This window comes from Pipistrellus hanaki, assembly GCF_964339955.1.
Source record: "Pipistrellus hanaki genome assembly, chromosome: 7".
Classification (NCBI taxonomy): Eukaryota; Metazoa; Chordata; class Mammalia; order Chiroptera; family Vespertilionidae; genus Pipistrellus; species Pipistrellus hanaki.
Window position 1 is genome coordinate 59,409,588 of NC_140509.1, and position 14,336 is coordinate 59,423,923.

A 14,336-nucleotide genomic window follows, 5' to 3' on the forward strand; every position below is an offset into this window, starting at 1 on the left:
CTTGAGAGAATTTTCCCTGGGATATGACCGTACATGTCACCTTTGATTTGGTGATTGACCACTTTGTGAAACAGTCAAGAGACCACTAGGAACCTCCCCATAAGTGAAATGGCTGAGTGGCAAAAACAAACAAACAAACACATGAGGTGCCCCAGGCAGAGGGAGCCTTTGCTGGTTTCGGAGGCCTCTGTTGATGCTTTTTCCTTCTGAAGAAGAAAAAGAAAAAGGAGGAGAAGAAGGAAGAAGGAGAAGTAGGAAGAAAGAGAAGGAGGAGGAGGAGGAGGAGGAGGAGGAGAACAAGAAGAAGAACAAGAAAAACAAGAACAAGAAGAACAAGAAGAAGAAGAAAAAGAGCATGTCCTTGAAATCCCCTTACTAAAGCATTAATTCTATCAATGCAAATGACTGAATAGCATTTACAGAAAAGTCCAAATAAAGTAATTAAGTGTAAGAACATAATCCTCGACAATATTTTTTCAAAGGAAAGAAAACAAATGAGAAAGTTTTCCCTTGAAAATAAGGTGGTATTGTGTTAAAGTAGAAAGAGCAAAGGAAGCTGAATCAACATGACCAGGCCTAATATTTCTTGCGCTGATGTCAGAGATGCTGGGAATACAAATAAATTCAGTTGAAGCAATGGTAGGCTGATAATAAATTATTAATATTATTATTACATCTATAAAGACATGAAAGTAAGTAAATGATGGGAACAAGTAAAAACACCCTTTTAGAGTTGATTTTACTGATATATTTAAGAATTTCATTGTATAATACTAAAGGCCCGATGCACAAAGATTTGTGCAAGAATGGGCCTTCCTTCCCCTGGCTGCTGACTCCACCTTCGCTCTGGCACAGAGCCGCATTTCCCCTTTCCCATGCTACCCAAAGGCCTGGAGCAGCTGGGGTGGGGCAGAATGGCCGCTCCACACCTGTGTATGCAAATTAACCCACCATCTTTGTTGGACTAATTTGCATAGTCACCCCTAATTGGCTGGTGGGTGTCCCAAAGGTATGGTCAATTTGCATCTTTTTCTTTTATTAGTGTAGATTAGCCATTTGGCACTTTATTAAGTTCAAGAAAATACAAAGAACTGTGCTGCTTCGACCAGCAGGCGGCTTATATTCTGCATAAGTATTTTCTGGCAAGTGACTGAGCACAAAGTCAAGAAAATGGAGGAGTCGGAGGTAGCTTAAGGGCACCAATCACAGCCTTTCCCTTAACTCATCAGAGGACCCAGAGGCAAAGCACTTAACCTTTGGGAGGTCGGGGATGTCCATTTTCCAATCCTAGATGAGGCAAGACCACACTCCTTGCTACCTACCTCCTCAGAGGAGATATTATATTTCAGGATCACCTTTTAGCAACAACAACATACACACATATCAGTATAATTAAACCTATAGAAATCCATCCACCCTAGATATTCAGGCTCCTTTACCCGGTGCTTCCTAATAAATGGATAGAAAACTAAGATAAGTACTGTTTGGGAAGGGAGTGGGAGAGAATGTTGATTACAATAATTTTTTTTTTCTTTTATTAGCATTTACTTTATTCTGAATTTACTCCCAGGGCATATGTTTTTGTTTCTTCAGTTTCTTCTGAAACATATTTTTCTTCTGTGCAGCCCCCTCTTCTAGTTTAGGAGCAATCTGCTGTTTTTCGCTAAGGAACATCCCCATGTGGCAGAGAGAGCTCACATATGGGTTTTAACCGTTAACCTGTCCATGAGCTCTGTAAGTTTTGTGTCACATCTTGGGAGCTTTGTTCACCTGGATGTGCTCACTGACCTACATCTAGATAAACCCTTAAGATCAGCATTACTCTCTTCATTTTTAAGCATGTGAAGCAAAAAAGTCAGCATTCTTCTGGGCCATTGACTTGGCGTTCAGCCCCACTGTTCAGCCTGGGCACACCTGCCAATGCCACCATTGTAATAACGGAAAGGCACACATTGCTTCTGTAGAATGACATCCTTCAGACACGGGTGGCTTTTTTGACATGCAAGCCCTTGCTGGCCTGGGCAGTTTCACGGGTGTTCCTGAAGTGAACATGAAGATTTGAACCTCTTGATCTGCATGATTTTGTGGGTTTTTCTGGGTAAAGTGAATAGTGAACTTTTCAGAGGTCACCTCTGGCCACTTTTGGGAAGAGCTTGATAACAATAATCTTGTGTTCTGTACAGCAACATGAAATTTTAAGTAGTCACTTTTTTACTTCTTTAACATGAATAGTTTGGTTGATCATTTAAAAAATGAAGCTGAAACTCTTTACTCATCCACTTCATGATGCGACAACCCTTCAAAATGAGGCTAATTATTCTCCCAAATTTCAGTCTTTTTTCCTTTAGTTAAAGTCCATCTTTATTTCCAAAAATTCCCTTAGGACTTTAACAAAATATGAAAGGCTAATCATCAACATCACAATCATCATCATACTATTTCAGAATCCCATGAGTTACCATTTACTAGAAGCTTTTAGCATAGGTTGGGAAAGGGTCCATGAGGTGATCTTGGTCAAATCCCTTATTTTTCAATGAAGAAATGGGCTCCAGAGGACTTGAATGATCAACCTAAGTGAGCATAGCTACACAGAGCAAAATCAAAGCCAGACATCCTGATTACTTTTAAAAGTGCTTTCATTTAGATTGTATTTGATTCTCACAAAGCTAGGCAAGTATAGATGCTCCATTAAAGATGTATTTACAGAAAATATACAAAAATCCTGCTCTTGTTTTTTCCCTTTCCATGGGACTCTCTTGCATCCAGCTCATTGGCATTGTTATGATGTTGGTGGAGGACTTCCAAAGGATCCTCTTCTAGAAAATCCTCTTGTAGAAAGGGATCTAGAATATTTTCCAGTCATCTACTAGAGACTCAAAACTGATTGTAAAATCAATTCTGTAGGTCCTGATAAACTTTCATTGCAATGAATGAGAAGAAAACTATTAGAGTGCATTCACTGAGTGTAAATATTGACAATGTACTTTCCACAAAAAAAAAACAAAACAAAACAAAAAACTTATTTCTTGAAAGTTAGTATCAGTCATATTGTTGCATATATATGTGTACAAGACATGTACATATAGTCGCACGTGTACATATACATGTAAATGCTGGCTTGTTTTGTAAAAAGTGGTTCTTACTCTGAGTCAGGAGAACTAAAGATTAAAAGTCACTAATCCAAACATTGCAGAGTGTTGCCAGTTATCTGTTGAGGTCATAAGGAAGGTAACCAGCCAATTGCTTAGCAGCCATGGTGGAATTGGTAGTAGGCACAAAGTTAATGGGGTCAGGAAAGCTGGTTTAAACTTTTACTCAAGTTTTAATAAGACTTGAGTGAAAGAGAAAGTGGTTTATTGGGCAAGTTATTTATCTCATCTATACGATGAGGTAATTCCACCTATTTAATATGGTTGTTGTGAGGTTGTTGGGGATAAGGCAAATGGTAATTCTCTGAATTAGAACTGTTTTCCCATTTTCCTTCCCTTTAGTCTTCCTTCCTTTATCCACTCATACCATGAAGATACCTGTAAAATTTCCTGGTTTATACCTAAATGTCTTGAGTTACACAAAGGAGTAATTCCTAGCTCTGGAATGTGGTTGTTGCATAATGAATTTAGGAGGTTATATCTAGCAGGGTGGGGTCATTAGAACTATTCAGTTTTAATGGTAAAGATAATAATAACAACAGTAATATCAATATCTATTATTTACTGAAAACCTATGCTATGACACTGTTTGACACTTTAAGATTATTTTATTTAAACTTTAATAGAATATATGACTTTTCACTACAATCCAACACTCCCACCTTGCTCACTTCCCATTTCAGTAGTACTCAGTGGCATCCATGTATTTGTTCAAGCTATCAACTTCAGAGACATGCTTGGTTCCTTCTCCTCCCACACCATCACTCTCACCGAAACCACAGATAAGCCTAATTGATTCTACTTTCTAAATATAGGATATCCCCCCAAAAATTACTCTTTGAATAATTATAACATCGGTGTTTACTAAAATACATTTCATTTTCCAAATTGAGCTATTAGCTGCTACAGTGTGTATACATTTTGGGTGATACCATGTATAGGCTAAGTGTATCTCCTTTTCTCCATCTCCACTGTCACTGCTTTAGTCCATACCACCACCATCTTTTAGAATTTTTATCTAGATCAGTGCTTCTCTCATGTGGACTCAAGGACAGAGGCATCAGTATCACCTAGGAACTTGTTAAAAATACAAATTTCTACCACCAGCACCAAAACCCTACTGAGTCAGATACTCTGGGGGTGGAAGGTGTGATCTGCATGTTAACAAGCTCCTCAGGTAACCATGATATCTGCTCAAGATTGAGAGCTACTTGGAACTATGAGAATGTCAAAAAAAGAAAAAAGAAAATACACAGTTGAAGAAATGTTAAGTTTTATAATATAACATATTGAAAAACTATACCAGTAGATTACTTTTAAAATTAATAAAAGAAACTGTTGTGAGATAAGCGAGTGGAGATTACAAAATTAGATGTTCGGAGATACTTGGTTTTAATGAGCAGACAATGAAATACAGTCATGTGCTACATAATGATGGCATAGTCAACGGTGGACCACATAAACGACCGTGGTCCTGTAAGATTATAACAGAGCTAAAAAATTCCTATTGCTTGGTGACATGGTAACATAGATGTTATGTATGCATTACTCACATGTCTGTGTTTGTGGTCATGCTGGTGGAAATAAACCCACTGCACCGCCAGTCATGTAAAAGCAAGCACATACAATTATGTACATAACTAGAGGCCCAGTGCATGAAGCTTGGGTGCAGGTATGGTCCCTAGGGTTGGCCTGCGATCAGGGCCATCTTCCCTGGCTGCCAGCAGCTGGCTCTGCCCCCTGCTGCTACCCACTCCAGGCTCCCTGTTCGCCATTGGGTGATCGGAGCCTGCTTGCTGGGGGGAGGGACCAAGAGGTGGTCAGTGCATATCATAGTGACTGGTCAAGTGGTCATTCTGGTCATTCTGCCGTTAGGGTCAATTTGCACATTACCCTTTTATTATATAAGATACTTGATAATGATTATAAATGACTATGTTACTGGTTTATGTTTTTACTAGACTATACTATTTATTGGTATTTTATTCTACTCACAAAAACACTAGAGGCCCAATGCACAAAGATTCATGCAAGAATGGGCCTTCCTTTCCTTGGCTGCCAGCACCACCTTGGATCAAGCCAGAGCCGCCTTTCTGCCTTCCCACGCTGCCCAGAGGCCCAGAGAGGTTGGGGCGGTGCATATTGCTTGCATCATCACCATGGTGACAACGCAAGTATCCTGCTCCACCCCCCACCACTCGGCACCTGCGTATGCAGATTAACCCGCCAGCTTTGTTGGGTTAATTTGCATACTCACCTTTAATTGGCTGATGGGCGTCGCAAAGGTATGGTCAATTTGCATTTTATTCTTTTATTAGTGTAGATAGTTTGCTGTGTTATGCTGGCAGCTGCCTCAATACATCTCATGTTTACTGCATCTCTTGATTCTGTCATTTTCTCTTGCATTTGATTTAATTTCATGTTGTTTTATACAGAGACATGCTGGACAGGTTGTGTCTTAGGAGCAATAGGCTACATAAAGCCTAAGTGTGTAGTAGACTGTTCCATCTAGGTTTGTGTAAGTGCACTCTGTGATAAATCACCTAATGTCACATTTCCCAGAGTACAGTAGAGCATGAATGATTGTATTAGAATAAAAATATATTATCCATAAGAATAGCTCACGTTTTAGGAAAACAGCTTCATTTTAATAGTTGCTGTACTTGAAAAACAACACATTTTCTTTAGAGAAAATTTGAGATTAAGCACAGATTAGATCTAAACAATTATAAATAATGCAATTTTTTTTTATCGCATTGCCTTCTGAAATTGAGCAATAGAAGTAGATCAGCTTGTTTAATTTTTGCCAACCGTCAGCAGCCCTCTCTGGCATTTCAAGGCAGGGCATTCCACAATGCCTCTGGGAACTAACTTCAAGGAGAGCCTAAAGTATTTTTTTCCCTAGACAATCCCAAAGAAATTTTTTTCCCTGCAAATGCCCTAAAAGTGAAATCCATGCTAAGGCATTACCTGTTTAGAAGCCTCTTCATCATGCAGTATTTGATAAGAGGTTAGAAAAGAGGTAAGAGAGATTAAAACAAAGTGAAGATGGCAGGAGCAGGCTGTGGAGAGAAGGTAAATAAGCAAAATGTGGATTCGGGGTTATAAATACTCTTCCTCCACTAGGAAGCCTACAAGCCTAGCCAGGTAGGTTGCCATCTCTGTTGTTACTATGTAGACACGGATGTTCTGCCTGGGAATTATTCTTCAGACACAACACTACCTTGAGTGACACTTCACACCACATGGCAGGATCAGAGTAGATAATTTTTAAGCACACTCATAAATCTGAAATATAAGGATTCGGAACTATTCAGTAATCCACACTATAGACAAGAAACAAAAACATTCTGAGTGGACTGCCAACACTGAGTTCACAACATTTAGGGCAAAGAACCAGAAGACTGGAACTCACCATAAAATAGCTTCTGAATTAAGATGAGGGCAGTGTCTCCTGTGGAGAGCTGTGAGGCTGTGTGGGAGCAGCCTGACACTTACTGAGAGAAAAGAAGGTGGTGCGAGAGGGAACCATCTTTGGAATCTTGCTCCCTCCTTTTTACCTTTCAGCTTGAGAGAGTATTAAAAAAAAAAAAAAAAAAAAAAAAAAAAAGGTGCTAATAAGAGATCAGAGATTATGTTAAATGTTTCCAAATTATGCAAAAAAAAAAAAAAAAAAAGGCTTAAAAGCACAGCTGGGAGGTATCATCCACCAACAAGACTGCTTAATCAATCTTGTCTAGTTTGTGCATGCTGCTCTATGAGAATGCCTCCTTGGCTGTTGCTAGTGCTGAAACATAGTTGTGAAAATACGTATTTTTCTCCCCGTTTACTTGAAAAGCTCCGGTTAACACTGTCGCTCTGCTTCTTCGAGGTGGAGCAATACTATGCACAGGCAACCAAAGCTTCTCGCTTACATCAGTCCTGGGAGCCATAGGAGATTATTACAGTCTTACCCTGAGTTGAAATATTTTTCAGAATACTTTGAACAGCCACCCCCAAAATATTTTATGATTAATGACACTTGCAAATAACTGTTTAGAAAAGCAGAGTCTTGGGCTGAGTATAGCATTCTGGGGAAAGTATGTGTTAACTCATTAAAACAAAGGAGAGTGTGAAATCCTTTTTATGCTCATTTTTGAAGGAGTCCCATATTTACCATATAAATTGCTTGGGGAAGAGCCATGAGTCTGAGGGGCAGTGCCCAGCCTGATCTTAACTCTGGGTACGGCTCTGCTTCATTCTGTTCTGGTCTCTCATGGAGGAGCCAACGTTTTGGATCACAGTGAACAAGATTTTTATACCAGTAACATTTCTGCCAGCTATTAAAAAGAGACACTTTCTTTCATTCTTGTTCCTGGGGACTGAGGTGGGAGAGAGCCCTCATTTTCCATTCAGCTATAAAATTCTATCATTTAAAAGAATCTCTGAAACATTTATTTTTCTTCTCACGCAATCTAACTCCCCTTCTTTTCATGCATAGTGTTATAGTCTCCTCCCAGTCATTCAAGGCCGTTTTCCTCTCCTGGGTACTTTCTTTGAAATTGCATTTCCTGTGACACACACACAGGCATGGGTGTGTGTGCACTCACAGCACAGCGCAAGTGCAAGCGCGCGCACACACACACACACACACACACACACACACACACACACACAAAGGCTCAGTTATCTCCGTTTCTCTGTGCCGTCTTATCCAATTAAAGATATAAATAAGTGAACTTGGTGAAGAACTCATCAAAAGAGGTGGCTCCATCGGAATGTCTCAATGAACTTCCCACACATGGAGCTAAGAGTCTGAGCGACAGGACACTGGGGTCATGGCTACTTCTTTAAATAGTGCCTTGGTCAAGCTCAGTGAAACAATTCCCTGTTTAAGGAAGCACATAACATGCTCCTTTGGTTAATGTTATGACCTGAAGGAGTTTGAAATAGATCTAAAAGAAATATTAATATGGGAAAGCAGACACCAGATTTTCTGCACCATTTCCCCTCTCAATGAACACAAATATTTTTAAAAGGAAAAAAAAAATGGGTTGTCTAGGCATAAATTTTTCCTATGCCTTATAAATGAAACAACTGGGTGTTAGTTACTTTTCATCTAATGAATGTTCTCAAAAATCAGATGATGTTGATTTCAATAGCAAAGACGCACTTCACAAAGGATGCTTGTTCTAGAAATGAGGTCATTTGGACAGTCTACCCATTAAGAAAAAGCCCATTTTGCTTTCAGAGGTCACCTATTGGGGCAGGAAATCCATCTTCCAGCTAATGGACTAACATCTGGCCTAAGTCTTCTGGGCTGAAATGTCAATTTCCTGGTCTAAATAGAACACACATGAAAGAGAAAAAGAATGCTAAAGAATTCTTCAGCAATAGCATAAATAAGAATTCTCAAAAAAAAAAAAAAAAGTAGCCATTCTTTAGTGATCAACAAATAAAATTAGTAAAAAACACTTATCTATTTCTGTAATAATTACTAAAAGACAAGAGGCTGAAGCTAAACGGTAGCAAAGAGACAAATTAATCATTCACTGGTAAACCTATAAGTAAATCAACTTCAATCTGGACCAACTAAGCACAATTCATTACAACTCATTCCAGACTGGGCCAGATTTACTATTGCAGTAAGAGTGAGGAAAAGAAGTTTACTAACTAAATTAACTGGATAAAACTTTAAAAAGACAAATGGCTTTTTAATCAACATAAGAAAAATGATCTTTCAAAGCTGCTTAAGTGTCATAAAATGTTTGGTGTATAATCTTTTAAATAAACTGCCCCATTTATACTACTTTTTATGTAGTCTTTGAGAAAATGCCATGATTTTGTTTAGTCTTTCTCCTGCTTGTTCAAAGTAGAGAAATGTTTTGTGTTCTTTCATTCATTCATTCATTCTGCAACAAATACTGGGTGCTGATTGTATCTGACATCACATTAAGTGTTGACAAAAGACAGCTTTGGTTTTCAGAAGCATCTCATTTAGTAACAGAGCTAGAAAAGTAGTTAGTTGTCATATAGACACAACAAAGAGGTGCTCATAGGAGAGTATGGTCAACCTGGTGAAGAATGAGAAGAGTTCACAAAGGACATGCTTCCTGTCAATGGGCTAAAACCACACAATTCATTGGCCAGTCGAGGAAATAAAAGAAAAAGCATTCAAGGCAGAAGGAAAAGCCTGGAAGATTTGAGTAAGTGGGTAACATCCATGCGGAGGGTGAGCTAGAATGTTAGAGGTAAGAAGCAGTAACATGAATGCATGGTCCTATATGCCAACCTAAGAGCAGGCTTTTGTTAGTTAAGGCCCTTTCAGTGCAACGCTTTGTGTAACTCCACCCTTTTCTCTTCCAATCAAGGAAGCCGAGTAGAAATGCAGGTGTGTGATAAATTTTGATTATGTCTTACCAATTACATGGCTGATACAAACAAAATGGAACCACTGAAAATTTTAAGCAGGGAAGTGTTAAGCTGTCTGATTTAAGTGCATGTTATAATTAATGGCAATTTGGAGCCTAGAAGAGGGTGACATTTGAGACAAGGTGATTTTTTAAAAAGTCAAGCTATTCATTTAGGCCAATGGTTGCAGATTAATAACAGGGCACTTTGGCACATGCATATCAGTTCCTGCCTGATTCCACATTGCTTTTCCAGCTTCATCTTCTGTTATGGTCCAACACAGAACTACCTTGGGAGGCTCTTACCTACTTTCCCCCACATTCCTTGTGTTTCCTATTTTCTGCTTCTCTATTTTGTTCAATCTATCATTTTTTGCTGAAATACTCCTGCTCTCTCCCAGCTTTATTGATATATAATTACCATATAATATTGTGTAAGTTTAAGGTGTACAACGTGTTGATTTGATACAATACAAGATGACTACTACCATAGCATTAGCTAATACCTCTATCACATAATGACAATTCCGTTTTTGTGGTGAGAACATTTAAGATTTACTCTCTTAGCAATTTCCAATGATATCATACAGTATTGTTAATATAGTCACCATGCTATAGATCCCCAGAAATAATTCATCTAATAACTGGAAGTTTTATCTTTTGACCAACAACTCCTATTTACCCACACTCCAGCCCTTATAACCACCATTCTACTCTCTGTTTTTAGGAGATTGGCCTTTTTAGATTCCACATATAAGTGATATCATATAGTATTTGTCTTTCTCTGTCTGACTTATTACACTTAATATAATGCCCTCCAAATCCACACTTGTCTACAATAACAGGATTTCCTTCTTTCTCATGACTGAAGTACATATAATCTTCTTTATCCAATCATTTGTTAACACTAAGGTTATTTCTATGTCTTGGTATTGTGAATAATGCTGCAATGAACATGGTAGTACAGATATCCTGTTTTTATTTCCTTCAGATATATGCCCAGGGGATTACTGGATCATATGGTAGCTCTAGTTTGAATTTTTTGAGAAATCTCTATCGGGCTTTCCATACATTCCTACCAACAGTGCACAAGACTTCCTTTTTCTCAGGTTTCTTTATTTTTTGAAAGAGACACAGACGTTTATAATGAATAGCAAAGACTAAAATCCATGGTGTAAATGAGAATGGAAAATGGAATAGACAGGCCTTGAGAAATGGGAAAGGGCACAAGTTCTGAGAGAAAATAGTCCCACAGGTGAAGGGAGAAACATGGTGGCACTATGTCAAGGGAGGAAAGAATTACAGGAAGAAGGGAGTGATCGGCGGTGTCCAACATGACAGAAAAGTCAACAGAAGTATCAATTGAATACTCATTTTGGGCGTCACTGGTAACCTTGCTCAGCCAGTGCAATTTCAGTGGCAGGAGAAGGAGTAGAAAGTAGACTGCAGGGGGTTGAAGAATGATGGGAGAAAAATGGATGAAAAAGATGATAGAGGGAAATCACAAGGTTTGAAGAAAGGTTTTTAAGGATATGATAGGTTTGAACAAATTTACTAGTTAAGCAGAAAAGAACTAGTAGAGATGGAGAGATCAGACATTTAAAAGAGGGTACTACTAGAATAAGATCCCAGAGGAAATGATGGTGATGATAACAAGTTACATTTTTTAAAAAAATATTGTTTTGGGGCTTATTTTATGGCCAAATAGATTATACGTTTCCTGTTAATACTTTCTTCCTATTCAATAATACAATAAGATGAATCAGATGTAAACATTGTTAGTTAGAATTATATTCTAGTCACATTTACCTGAAGCCATATTCAGGCCATATTCAATGGATTTTAGGGTTCTCACAAAATCCTTATTTATACATTTCAGATATTCCAGTTCAACAAATGTTTACTACTAGTAAATATCTATCATGTACTAAGAATAAGTCACAGATACTGATACCTTGATGAGCTTAGTCAAATGACATAAGCAAATATCCTCAGCTCAGTGTGGTAAACAAATACACAGGTTCTTTATGAACATAAAGACTGAGGAGTCACTGCAACCTAGAGGCATCATGGGAGACTTCCTGAAAGAGGCTTTATCTGAAATAATGTCTAGAAGGAAGAGTCGAAATTAACCAGCCATGTGGGGGATAAGCTAGAAGAGCAACAGGAGAAAAGGCACAAAGACATAAAATGATAATGTGATGGAGAAATGTGAAGCTCTTTGTTTTATGAAGTGCTATGGGTCAGTCACACTGCATCTTGTATTCTACAAGCCAAAGAGGTTAGTCTTCATGCTGCGGAAGAGCTCATACTTTGTATTTTGATGCTTCCCAATTTCTTTTCCAAGGTGGTGATCTTCATATTACTTTCCAAGTACACCATGTTCCGCTGGCATCCCCTGGGCTGGGTAGGTAACTCCACAGCTTACAATAACAGCATGCATATGAAAAGCCGTGGGCACGTGAGGCAGGGTGTCACATTTGGAACATTTCACTAATGTGCAGGTCAAACTTCCCTGAAGGCCATTTTTGTCTTTGTCTTTCCAATATTAGTATTTATGAGCCAATCCCTACCCCCTTGATATTCTCTAGCAGCAGTACCAATTGGCTGTGTGCAGAAGATCACTTCCCAGATCTCCCCACCAACTCTGGGGTCTGAAGTAATTCACAATTGTCTTGGCTCTCAGTACCTTCAACACTAATACTAAAAGGATAATAAGAGATCATTGAGGTCTCTTCCATTTGTAACATTCTCTAGTGCTAAAAGTGGGTGATTAGGTATCGAAATTGGCTTAAGGAATAAAAATAAGGAAGGAAGAAGGCACTAAAATGTGGGGAGCTGTAAACAGCCTTTCCCGCTTAGTGGAATTATCTCTACAATGGATGGATTAAGCCATCTGGAAGATAACCCATGTAAGAAATGACTATGCAGGCATTCTTGCTGAGACTAGAGTGTTTCTTGATACTCCAACTAGAAATCAAGCAGTATCTTCACAGAGGCAGCAGTGGAATGTGACTGATGTAAAGGAAATTATAATTGTAAATTGGTACAAGTTTGAGAAATTTGGAAAGTTGCATCAAAATCCATAAAAATGTTCATATCCTCTGGTACAGTATTTAGATTTCTGGCAATTTACCCTAGCAAATTATTAGAAAGAAATAAGTAGCTCTGTGCTCAAAGGTTTATTATTTTTAGTTCATTTTGTTTTTCAATTACAGTTTATTTTTAATATTATTTTGTAGTAGTTTCAGTGCACAGCATAGTGGTTAGATAATCATATACTTTACTAAGTGTTCCCCCTGATACTTTAAGTACCCGTCTGGCACCACACATAGTTATTACAATATAATTGACTATATTCCCTATGCTGTACTTTAGATCCCCAGGACTATTTTGTAACTACCACTCTGTACTTTTTGATCCCTTCACCTCAAAGGTTTATTGTTGCAGTTTTAAAAATAATATTGAAAATGTGGAAAGAAGCTTCATATTCCACGAGAGAAAAATGGTCAAATCAATGATGATATTGATAGGACAATATCTATTGATTAAAATGTTAACATAAATAACATGTAACAGCATGGGAAAATACCCTCTTTATGATAAACTTTACTCAGAAATTAGGAGTGTACATGTACAAAGGTGAGAAGAGAACCTGCAAATGGGCTGTCCCCACATTTGCAACAGAGTAGGAGTCAAAAAATGTTTTTGTTTTGTTTTGTTTTTTAATTCTCACATGAGGATATTTTTTCCATTGATCTTTCTTTTTCATTATATATATATATATATATATATATATATATTATTGATTTTTTTTTTTTTTTTTTTACAGAGAGGAATAGAGAGTTAGAAATATCGATGAGAGAGAATCATCGATTAGCTGCCTCTTGCACACCCCCCACTGGGGATGTGCCCGCAACCAAGGTATGTGCCCTTGACCAGAATCGAATCTGGGACCTTTCAGTCTGCAGGTTGATGCTCTATCCACTGAGTCAAACCGGTTTCGGCTCTTTTTTTTTTTTTTTTTTTTTTTAAGAGAAACTGGGAGGAAAGGAGGGGAGAGAGAGAGAGAAACATCGATGTGAGAGAGACATATCCACAGGTTGCCTTCCTGCAACCCAGGTACATGCCCTTGACCAGGAATCGAACCAGCGACCCTTCAGTTCATGGAGCAACACTCTAACCACTGAGTGACACTGGCCAGGGCAAGAAATAGCTTTTGAATAAATAAAGAAATAAACGTAAAATGAAAACTAGTGATGATGCATTAGGATGTTGGATTTTGAATTAAATTATCATTGAAAAACTTCCTATGCTGTTACTACATTGTTTAATGATAAACACAATTCATGTTAATAGCTAACATTTATTAAGTGTTTACTGTGCACACTAAGTGTACCGGTTAATAATGGTGGATTTTATAATCAAAGAAAACACGATAATTTCAAGAGAAACCTCATAAGTGCTTTATTCAAAGTAATGTCCATCGCTAGCTACACATTTCCCCATCTTTCAGGTAATTTGTGGATACTGTCCCAATAGAACTTTTCTTGTTTTGAGGCAAAAGATTCAGAGACCCAATTTTTCACTTCTTCGTAATGTTGTGAAGTGCTGTTCAGAAAGTGTGTGTGCCATCTATCAAACAAGTGATAACCTGAAGGAGCAAGGTCTGATGAATACAGCTGGTGGGTTAATACTTTCCAGGCAAGACTTTTTAACGTGTCTTTAACTGGTTTTGAAGTGTGTGATGGTGCATCATCATGAAGCAAAATTACTTTGCCGTGTTATCTGGAACATT

The 14,336-nt window shown here is 38.1% G+C and overlaps 1 protein-coding gene and 1 pseudogene across 2 annotated transcripts in view; both read right to left on the bottom strand.

Annotated features, from left to right (window-relative positions):
• The window catches only part of SASH1 (SAM and SH3 domain containing 1), a 219,585-nt gene that overhangs the window by 164,371 nt on the left and 40,878 nt on the right, over positions 1 to 14,336 (bottom strand). The window lies entirely within an intron of this gene.
• LOC311625709 (large ribosomal subunit protein uL22-like) lies at positions 1,363 to 11,920 on the bottom strand (annotated as a pseudogene). Its single transcript has 2 exons — positions 11,851 to 11,920; positions 1,363 to 2,115 (listed from the first exon to the last, which is right to left on the bottom strand). The product of its transcript is annotated as a large ribosomal subunit protein uL22-like (transcript).